The sequence below is a fragment of the Alosa pseudoharengus genome, unplaced genomic scaffold (genome assembly GCF_046254945.1).
Source record: "Alosa pseudoharengus isolate Yale_2024_CS ecotype anadromous, Long Island Sound unplaced genomic scaffold, YU_APseudo_1.1 YU_APseudo_1.1_scf_10, whole genome shotgun sequence".
NCBI lineage: Eukaryota > Metazoa > Chordata > Actinopteri > Clupeiformes > Clupeidae > Alosa > Alosa pseudoharengus.
The window spans coordinates 10729211-10740599 of record NW_027468565.1 but is presented as its reverse complement, the minus strand read 5'-3'; the positions used below and the strand labels follow the sequence as shown (position 1 = coordinate 10740599).

The 11389-nt window shown below is 40.4% G+C and overlaps 1 long non-coding RNA gene across 3 annotated transcripts; it reads left to right on the top strand.

The window, feature by feature from the left end:
- The first annotated feature begins 3095 nt into the window (after nucleotides 1-3095).
- On the top strand, nucleotides 3096-7357 carry LOC143139549 (uncharacterized). Of its 3 annotated transcripts, none has more exons than XR_012990437.1 (4): nucleotides 3096-3458; nucleotides 4632-4712; nucleotides 5024-5056; nucleotides 7129-7357. It is a non-coding gene; the product is annotated as an uncharacterized LOC143139549 (long non-coding RNA). The 3 variants fall into 3 exon arrangements; XR_012990436.1 differs by lacking the exon at nucleotides 7129-7357 and adding an exon at nucleotides 6040-6175; XR_012990438.1 differs by lacking the exon at nucleotides 7129-7357 and adding an exon at nucleotides 5546-6033.
- Nucleotides 7358-11389: the final 4032 nt, after the last annotated feature.

Below are 11389 nucleotides of genomic sequence, written 5' to 3'. Positions count from 1 at the left end.
TAATATGCAAAGCACACTAAATAAATGCTAATGCCTGTGGTGAGGATTGCATGCACTGTGTGTGCAACTGTGTGGCTAGCTGACAGGCTGGAGATGATTGAGAAGGTAATGAATGGCAGACAGATATCACACAAACCAGGGATGAAGCGCTTGTGCTTTGGTAGGCGGACGCTGGCATTCTGTTGGTGCTAAATGCCATTTCATCAAATTATGTATGTTCATTCATCAGGGGGGCTTTTGTTTGTGCATGCAAATGTGTGTGTGTGTGTGTATGTGTGTGTGTGTGTGTGTGTGTGTTTGTGTGTATGTGTGTGTGTGATTGTGTGCGCGCACGCACGTGTCTTCCTGTTTGTATGTGCACAGCCGTGAGTGAATGAAAGAAGCATTATCAGGTTCAGGTGGATTTTTCGACGGTGTGTGTTAAAAGCCAATTTAATAACACCATCCTTAATAACAACATCCTATTAAGCTTAATTGGTGTCTCTCTGAGCTGAGTAATAGCGTTAGACCCTGTGCAGTTATCAAGTCCTGTGTGGATTTATGTAGTGAGTGTGTACAATTTGTGTGTATATATGTATGTATGTATATATGTGCTTATGGATGGATGGTAAACAAATATAGAAATGTAGAGAGAAGGAAAAAGTGAATAGGAATGAATGAAAGGAGAAGGGACTTCAAGACTTCAAAAGTATTATTCCTTCACACACACAGACACACACACAGATGCACACACACACACACACACACACACACATACACACATTCATTTTAATGTCAAAAACCCCTCCCCTCCCCACTTGTCAGCATTAGCCGTGGATGCCTTTTGATGACCCCCGCAGCTGAGGCTCTGTTGTAAGGCCTGCTGCAGCGGATGGAAAGTGTGTGTGTATGTGTCTGTGTGTGTGTGTGTGTATGTGTCTGTGTGTGTGTGTGTGTGTGTGTGTGCCTGTGCCGTCTATGAAGCGCTGTGGCGATAAGGGCCTCAACAGCGGGTGGGCCGGTGACCAAAGGCGCTGCTTATCTGGATTTGGAGAGGGTTGGGGGTGTGGGGCAGTGGATGGAGTGGCAAAGAGGGCAGTGTGGATGGGAAGTGTGTGTGTGTGTGTGTGTGTGTGTGTGTGTGTGTGTGTGTGGTGGCGTCAGTGGTGGTGGTGGGTGAGTGGGTGGGCGCAGACGTGAGGGGGGCGGTGGGGGGGTAGATGTCAGTAGGAAATGGCCTCTGGTCTGTTCGGCAGGGCTCCTATCTGTCAGAGGCAGTCACTGCTGCGATTTGTGACTCTATTGCATATGCATAATTCAATAGCGCCACTCCATCACAAGCACAGAATACAGTGCTAAGGGATATCCACAGTGTGTGTGTGTGTGTGTGTGTGTTTGTATGAATTTGTGTGTCAATATGGTGTGTATGTATTTGCCTATGCCTCTCTCTCTGTGTGTGTGTACAGTATGTGTGTGAGTGTGTGTGTGTGATAGATAGAGAGAGAGAGAGAGAGAGAGAAAGGAAGAGACAGACAGAGAGATAGAGTCTTCAACAAAGGGAGAAAGGTGCAAAAGCACAGAGATAGAGAGCTTTTGTGTGGACGATACTCAGGAATGGCAATGAGTGAACGTTTTCCATCGCTAAAAAACATAATTCCTCTATGGAGAGACACAATGTGCTCAAGGACAGCACAACGTAACACGTCTTCTCCCATGCATAAGGAAATGAGAGTGTGCTCCTCGCTGAGGTGACGCAAAGAAAGGTTATTAAGGGAGGGGTAGGGTGAGTGGGTGGGTGGCTGGGTTGGTGCATGCTGAAGGGGGGTGGGGATGGGAGGGAGGGGGTGAGTGAGCCATCCTCTGTGTACACCGTCAGGGAGATGAGATTTCCTGTGCTTCTTTAAACCTCCTCTGCGCCACATGTCAATCCCTCAGTCGGCAGGCTCCCTCCTCCGAGACGTATTGCAGGTTCCTGCATCTATCATAAACCTCGCTGTCTATTTTTAGACCTCCTTCTACCTCTCTCTCTTTCTCTCACACACACTCGTTCTCTTGCTGAGAAACGCTGATCAGGATTTTTTTTTTTTTTTGCCAACCGTCAACTTTTCTTTTCAGTTTTCTTAACACCTGTTCCAGAGTTGCACTGAATTTTCACACAACGTTATGTCAGTGAGCTCAGGGAGGGGGAAAGAAGGTGAACCAAAATATATGTGTATGAAGGGCGAACGTGTGTTCCATGCAGATCTTTTCAGACACAAATGACCAAAACCTTCTCAGAGCTTCTTCTTGGTATCTTATAGAGGCACACTAGCAGGAATGGGCTTACTACAAGACCTGGATTGGATGAGTGAATAGCCTATACATCACAAAAGCCTATCACACAGTTCCATTTCTCTCTCCCCAAAGTCCCTCTCTCTCGCCACTCCATTTCATAGTGACTTTCTTTTTTCCTTCAATCATCCTCAGGGCTCTCAAGTTTTGAGGACAGGCAAGAGTGACATTCCCCGTTGACAACCCCCCCCCCCCCCCCTGTCCGGGGGTTAAAGGGGTGGCTGGTCAGACGGGTTGCAAGAATGGGGGTGTTTCATTAATAATACTACAACTTTTTGTTGCTGTTATTAATATGCCTTCAGATGTTCCAGTGTAAAAGGAGGTCGTTTCGTCCTCAGCGGTTAGAGCCGTTCTTAAGGTTAGGGGTGTGAGGATTTACACGCGCAACTAGCATCACCAGCTAGCATACACCAGCCCCAGGTCCGTTACCAGTTGATCCAATATTAGTTGTGCAGAAATATAGCCCATCGTATACACACCAATTGAATTGAAATAGAAATTGTAAAGATTTGTATTTTTTGTAATTATTCCATATTCAGTGTAGTCATATCAGAACCTGCATGCAAGCATGAAACTTCAGAGTATTACCTTTCATTTGAGGCCAAGATTATGCTTATAAGGGATTCATATGCAGTAAGCATTTGATTGCCAGTATGCATTTTGGATGACCCAAAGTCCTATGGGGAGTTTTCATAGGGCATTTTACAAAATGCATGAGCATACCTTGGCAAATAATGATCATATTACTCATATTGTCATTCTATATTGATCTACTTTTGCCAACCCAGTCTCACGTCTGAACGTGTCACTGTCACGTTAATTAATCTATTGGGACGTGTTGTGTAACACGTTTCCTTGTTAAAAAACGTGTTGAGCAAAACGTAATTATCGTGTTACTATCACGTTGTATTTCGCTTTCAACGAGCCAACAGAACCACGTCATCTGTCAAAAAAGCCTGACCTCACAAAATGGGGAGAATGTTATTTGATGCTTTTGACGTGCAGTTTCACACTCTTAAGCCTGTTTTGAGTTGTGGATTAGAAGGAGCCACCTTCTGGCTAGCAGTTTGAGAAGCCTGAACCCCAGAATCCAGAAACAATAACCGAGCAGGGACGGAGAAAAAAGAAGAATCCAAATGGGAAATGAGGTGAGCCTTGCTACTGCCGCTAGCATGATTATTTTGCTAGCAATTGAGCAAAACATTTTAAAGTTGATTTAACATGAAATAGTAGCCTATGCATGGGCAATACTGTGAATTCAGAGTAGGCTTGCACAACTTATAATTTAGCTAACGTGCATGATGTAATGTTACATTAATCTGTAAAACAGCTGTTGTCTGTGTAAATTAGCGTAATATTGTTAGTGTGGGCTACAGCTAACAGCTGGGAGGTAGCCTATCAGCCAGGCATGTATAATCGATAATCATGATGAACGTGAATAGATTTCGTTGCGAAACGGGCATTGTTTTAGGCCACATATCAGGTATAAAACAATTGTATTTTGATACAGCAGTTCTCCGGATGTTAGATATTCACTTATAATATAATATTGTATTTCTTTAACCTGATTAAGAGAGGGGTTTAATTCAATATAGAATTGCAATGTGTGTGGCCCATAATATTAGAGATTAGATTAAGCTAGATTTAGATTAGATTCAACTTTATTGTAATTTAAAAGAGTAGGCTACAAGTACAGAGCCAATGAAATGCAGTTGACATCCAACCAGAAGTGCAAAGAAGCAGTTATGTAGACGATCAAGATTAATTATGTACAACAGTTAAATACATAGGCAAGTTTTCCAGATGACGTGTACAGTGACAGAAATAGCCTATACAGTGAATATGGAATGTGTGTCTAGCCTATAACAAAACAAATTGATAATAATACATAATAATGATAATAGCAGTAATTACAGTAGGCCACTCGCACTGTTGTTGGTGACGTGTCTGTTTCCTATTGTTCCATGCCACTCTCCTACTGTCTCCTTTACTGTCCTGCGCCACTCGCCTACTATATTTTGCCTCTTGCCTACTGTCCAGCACCATTCGTCTACCGTCTCCTATGCTGACCCACGCCATTCACCTACTGTTTCCTAACTGTCCCATGCCACAAACTGTAACATTAAGCTGACACAATCTTGCTGCACGGTTACTTATCTGCATGCAATCACTATTGCCAGCTGTTATGAGTAAACATTATATTGGGACACCAATATATTTCTGATTCATGGGCAGTGTATTTGCTACTGAAGAAAAGGAGAACACATAGTAATTGTTCTTGGATGGGTATTTAGAGTAAGGTTTCTATTGATCTTTTTCAGATAAGGCCTCTTCATTTTCAACTGTGAAGGATCTACATGGACTTGGTCTGGATAGCCTTTCCTGTTTTGATGAGCCAGTCGGTATGTATTAGACATTCTTTAGGATAAAAGGAGCCATATGTTATCAAAAATTCTACACCCATATGTAGAAAAGCTTTGTTGCTGTTTGTTATTGTTGTTGTTGAAAACTACGTTGAATGCAAAGAGATACATATGTCCCTTGGGAGGAGAGGGATGAGTGTGGATGGTTGAATTGTCCAACAGGCGAAAAATTTATGATTGTGTATGATTGTGTTTATGTCTGTATATGATTTTTTGTACTTGTTCCATTTTAAGTATGCTTATATACTTTACGCCATGGTGGTCTAAATTGTCTTTATTGCCACTTGCAGGGTCTAGAGGAAAAACCCTATATGAGCCCCAGGGTGAGTAGTGTATAATTATTTTATCCCAAGCTTGATTTTCGTAGAAAGGTGTTCAAACCAAAATCAAACCAAAATCTTCTAAAATAATAGATAGATAGATTTATTATTTGTCCTTTCAGAAAATTGTTCTGCGCCATACAGTAGACAGTTAGACAAGACTGAATACAAGACGGAATATAGACCAGAATTTCCCTCACCGCAACCGCCCCCACCCTACCACACCCCCACACTCAACATCAGGGCAGAAGGCACAGACCCCACTACACATGTATAGAATGATAAAGTGCAGTTGTGCATACTGTGATAGTCCAGCTGGAAAGAAAGTGCATGGTCCTGCAGGTAACGTCTTGTTCATCAATATAATGCTAGTTGGAATGAATTACCAACTGGCTCAATTTGTTTGGAAAGAAGGTAGCCTGAACCTGGTGTATGGGATGTGACATATCTCTATTAATTGCATGACCTTTCATCAACACCCTTCTTTCACAGGTCGTAGCAATACTGTCTAGTTTTTGCCCCTCAACCTTGCTGGCCATGCTCAGTTTGTTTTCTTTTTGGTCACTGACAAAGAGAAATACCAGGTAACACAACAAAAAAATAGCATGCTCTCCACAAATGAATGATAGAAAAGTAACATATCTCTATCCACTCTAAATTGTCTTAGTTTGCACATAAAATGCAGCCTCTGCAGCCCCTTTTTATAGATGGTGTTGGTATTACTGTCCCATTGCAACTTATTATCTATTATTGTGCCTAAGTACTTGTACTCGACTACAATCACAACATCCTCACCATTTTTAACCATACACTGGGGGGGCTGGCTCCCAGTTCTGTACTGTAGTCTATTATTATTTGCTTTGTTTTCTGTATATTTAGAAGAAGACAGCTGGACCTACACCATTTCGCGAATTGATCCACCCAGGCCCTGTAGTTGGTCTCCTCGCTATTCTGTATTAACCCCACTATTGCTGTGTCATCTGCAGATTTTATGAGGTATGAAAATGCTCGAAAAACGCCGAAGAGCCCCGTATAAGAGCCCCAGTGTGATAGGCTGGTTGCTGTCATGTGACACACGCCACCACAAGAAAGTGGAAACGCATCGTAGAGCTGGCCGTGTGGGGTAAGGTAAGTTAAACTACGTAAATTTAGTAAATAATAATAATAATGTTGTTGTTTTTTGTTGTTTCGAACAAAATATAGAGATAGTTATCCTGACTAAAACTCCTTTATGCTGTAAAACAACTAGAATCACGCGAAATTAGTGCAATTTCTTAGTCAATGTCTTATCGAAATGAATGCGATGGTGATACAATCCTGCTTTTCAATTAGTTGACATGGTGTTTGACATTAAATTATAATGAGGTCAGTTTCATGTAATAAGCTATTTGTTTCTTTGGGTCTGGGTAATTGAAATGAGCAATTTCTTAGTACAATTCAATGTCTTATAATGGTAAAAGACGTGGACAAATACGTGATAATTAGCCAAATAAATCATTGTTCACGACACGTTATGGTTAAATTATCAGAATGAGTGTGATGGTGATACAATCCTGCTTTTCAATTAGTTGAGATGGTCTTTGACATTAAATTATAAGCAGGTCAGTTTCACGTAATAAGCTATTTGTTTCTTTGGGTCTGGGTAATTCATGTGACAAAAAATTCTGTTATAGGCTACTACCGTTTTTCAGAAAAACAAAGCAGTACAACATTTCTATCTCCAAAATAATGCATTGTACGCATGTGTGTACTACGTAGTGCATGCAGCTTTTAATGTCCAAAGTAGCCTATACTGATTTTCCTGCATAAGAACTACAAATACTCCTCCAAAACTACAGTCTTGACACTTGAAGTTGTGGAGTTATATTTTAGTAGCCTATTCTATAATTGCATAAATACCCACATCGGTATTACCCTTGTCTCACCTGTATACAACATATGTCTATGAATTGCAGTAGTGATCAAATGAAAAAGGAAAGAAAGGTGTCCTGATGTGTTGTTTAGGGATGGTCCTGCAATGTTTTCTCGACATATCTTTATGTCTTTTTTTCTCCCCTCTACTTATGTTTTCACAGATCCTTGCTCCTGATATCCTGATGTATGGATTGCACTTCATTATATGACTCCAACAGAACACTCACAGAAAGGAGAGTGGTGTCAAACTACAAGACAGCCAGCATGTAAGCAAGGCCTTGATTGTCCTTGTTTGGCTACTCATTTGTCTACTTCCTGAAGAGGCTGAAGCATGCTGGCCTTGACACCTCAGTCCTTGCTTCCATTAACAGCTGTGTTATGGAGTGCATCCTCACATAATTTAATTCCATTAACAGCTGATACATCTTGGGCTATACTGTTAAGGAACAGCTGAATTGACCACCTAAACCATATATTTTCTGAAAGCAAATAGCCTCTAGATGTCAATTAATATACATTAAGACATGTCCCACCTTCCTACTGACTTTGGTGCATCATAAGGCGTACATAGGCCCATATTGTAGATCGAGAAACGCATTGTACAGCTGATACATCTTGGGCTATACTATTAAGGGACAGCTGAATTGACCACCTAAACCATATATTTTCTGAAAGCCTATAGCCTCTAGATGTCAATTAATATACATTAAGACATGCCCCACCTTCCTACTGACTTTGGTGCATCATAAGGTGTACATAGGCCCATATTGTAGATCGAGAAACGCATTGTACAGCTGATCCATCTTAGGCTATACTATTAAGGGACAGCTGAATTGACCACCTAAACCATATATTTTCTGAAAGCAAATAGCCTCTAGATGTCAATTAATATACATTAAGACATGTCCCACCTTCCTACTGACTTTGGTGCATCATAAGGCGTACATAGGCCCATATTGTAGATCGAGAAACGCATTGTACAGCGGATACATCTTGGGCTATACTATTAAGGGACAGCTGAATTGACCACCTAAATCATATATTTTCTGAAAGCCTATAGCCTCTAGATGTCAATTAATATACATTAAGACATGCCCCAACTTCCTACTGACTTTGGTGCATCATAAGGCATACATAGGCCCATATTGTAGATCGAGAAACGCATTGTACAGCTGATACATCTTGGGCTATACTGTTAAGGAACAGCTGAATTGACCACCTAAACCATATATTTTCTGAAAGCAAATAGCCTCTAGATGTCAATTAATATACATTAAGACATGTCCCACCTTCCTACTGACTTTGGTGCATCATAAGGCGTACATAGGCCCATATTGTAGATCGAGAAACGCATTGTACAGCTGATACATCTTGGGCTATACTATTAAGGGACAGCTGAAATTACCACCTAAACCATATATTTTCTGAAAGCCTATAGCCTCTAGATGTCAATTAATATACATTAAGACATGCCCCACCTTCTTACTGACTTTGGTGCATCATAAGGCGTACATAGGCCCATAATGTAGATCGAGAAACGCATTTTACAGTTGAAACATCTAGGGCTATAATATTAAGGGACAGCTGAATTGACCACCTAAACCATATACTGTATTTTCTGAAAGCCTATAGCCTCTAGATGTCAATTAATATACATTAAGACATGTCCCACCTTTCTACTGACTTTGACAATACAAAATAGTGTCATGTATACATTTATGTCCTCCAAAGTTTGCAGGAAGGTGGGCCATGTACTAGTCTGTTAACTCACATGTACAAGTGACAGGCTTTAAGAAAATATATGGTTTGCATGGCTGAAACTGCTTTGCCTTTGTGTTGGAGCTCAAAATGTTCTAAACATATCTTAAATTTCTCTCTTCTACTTATGTTTTCACAGATCCTGGCTCCTGATATCCTGATGTATGCATTCCATTTCATTATATGACTCCAACAGGACACCTACACAAAGGAGCTGTTAAAGCAGTGTCTTTCTTCAAACAACAAGACAGCGAGCATGTAAACAAGGCCTTGTTTGTCCACTTCCTGAAGGGGCTGAAGCATGCTGGCCTTGACACCTCAGTCCTTGCTTCCATTTACAGCTGTGTTGTGGAGCGCATTCTCACATCCTATGGTCTGCAGCGGGTGGTGTCATCGCTTTATTTATCATTGTTTGTGTAAATCTTACACATCTTACACAAAAGTCTAAAATAATCTAAACTTCATTCACTCTCCATGTATAGATCAAGATAGACTTGCAGAACAGGCTGCAGGGCAACAGTCTGATAGCCTGCATGAAAGCATAAATGGTCCGCACTTGTTAAAAAGTGCAATTATCAAAGGGCCCTTGAATTGTGTTTTTTTAAACCAAGGAGTATGGCTGTAGCGATGCTGTCAGCTCTGCCATAAGCAGTGACTGTGATTATGTTTGCACATTTTGAAAATGTTGTTTTTCTTTCTTTTGCATTATTTTCCACTTCATTGTTGTATAGTTTGTATAATGTTTGTTAAAGTTGCACACATTAATTCACTGTTCGTATTTGTAAAAATGTGTATAGTGTGGTATAGTTTGTATGGTGGAGTCTTTATTGTATCGCACAAACAAGAACACCCCACCCCACCATATCACTTTGACTAACCAATTTTCTGCGGGAAACCCTGGATGCTTTCTAAAGGTATTTTGTGAAACATAGGGGTTGCTATGGTAGTGGTTGCTAAGCTATTGCTAGGGTAACTGAGAAGGTTGCTATGGTGTTGCTACGGGATATATGGTGGTTGCTATGCAGGTTTATAGGGCAATCATGTTGGTTGCTAGGTTGGTGATAGAGTAACTGAGAAGGTTGCTAGGGTGTTGCTAGAGTAGATATGGTGGTGCCTATACTAAATTAAGTGATTGCTAGGCTGGTTGCTAGGGTAATTGAGATGGTTGCGAGGTTAGTCATGTTGGTTGACTATCAAAGTGGTTGCTAGGTTGGCATTGTACAGGTGGTTGCTAGGATGTTGCTAGAGTAGATATGGTGGTTGCTATTCCAAATAAAGTGGTTGCTATGCTGGTTGCAAGGTTAATCATGTTGGTTGCAATGGTGGTTGCTCGGTTGACATTGTGGTGGTAGTTGTGAGGTTGTTGGTAGGGTAATTAATATGGTTGCTAGGTTGTTGCTATGGTTCTTATGTTGGTTGCTAGGTTGTTGCTAGGGTAACTTAGAAGAATTTTGTTCAGCTAATACATTTTGGCCTACACTATTAAGGGACAGCTGAATTGACCATCTAAACCATATATTTCCTTAAAGCCTATAGTCTGTAGATGTCAATTAATATGAATTAAGACATGTCCAACATTCCTATTTACTTTGGTGCATCATATAGGCTTAAGCAGTACTACTATTTTTGCTCTTAGACTATAAAAATCCATAATCACTTTAAAAACGCTAACTGATTACAATAGTTTTTGAAAGTCAATTTCCTTAAATCATGATTGAAATTGTAACCATATTCTTTATTGAATAATGTTAATTGACTATAATACTATTGTATTGTCATCCTTCTTTGGGACTTTGGGAGTACTTCAATATCCCCTTCATGTATCAATGTACATTAAAGCATCTTTGATAGTAAAGGACTCTCCATGTAAATAATTACTTGAATTGTCTTTCACTTGTACTGGTTCTATATGTTTGGACCACTGATTGACTGCACTCTGGTTTTCATCAGCAAGGTCAAGGCTTAAATTAACCTCAGATAAGTCTGTTTTCATCCCATGCATTATATGTGCTAATGTTGTGAAGTAATTGGTGTGACCCTACAAAGGCCTGTCTAACCTATGACCTATTAACCTAGGGTTAGTAAATATGGGATCGGAGTGAAATTACCTCACACATTCAGAAACCTCAAAGTGAAATGACCTCACACATCCAGGAAGCTACAGCAATACAAACTCAGCTACTGGTCTCAAATACGGCAAACCAGTTGCCAATTTCTATGCCCTTTATATCAATTTGTGCTACATGTTATTAGTTGAAAATTACTGGTGTAAGTTTATCTGACCTGTCTGACCTTTGCAATTTATGGACATGTACACATTGGTTTCGCATTTCTAACTAGAATATGACTGATTAAATTTGACATGTAACATCCTTGGATGACACAAAATATAGTGAAATGGACTCAACCCTCACATATTCAGACTCTGTAGCACCCCCTACAAATCCTTTTTTTTTTTCAATCTTTGGCTCCGCCTCCTGACAACACACAAGCAGCTATATTTGAGTGTGTAGTTAAATCGCATCTCACATATTCACAGACTCTATAGCACCCCCTAGAAATCCAATATTTCCTATATTTGGCTCCGCCTCCTGGCAACACACAAGTCATTAGATGTCCTAAATTTGACAAACTAGTTTGTTATCATCCCGTATATCAAAATAT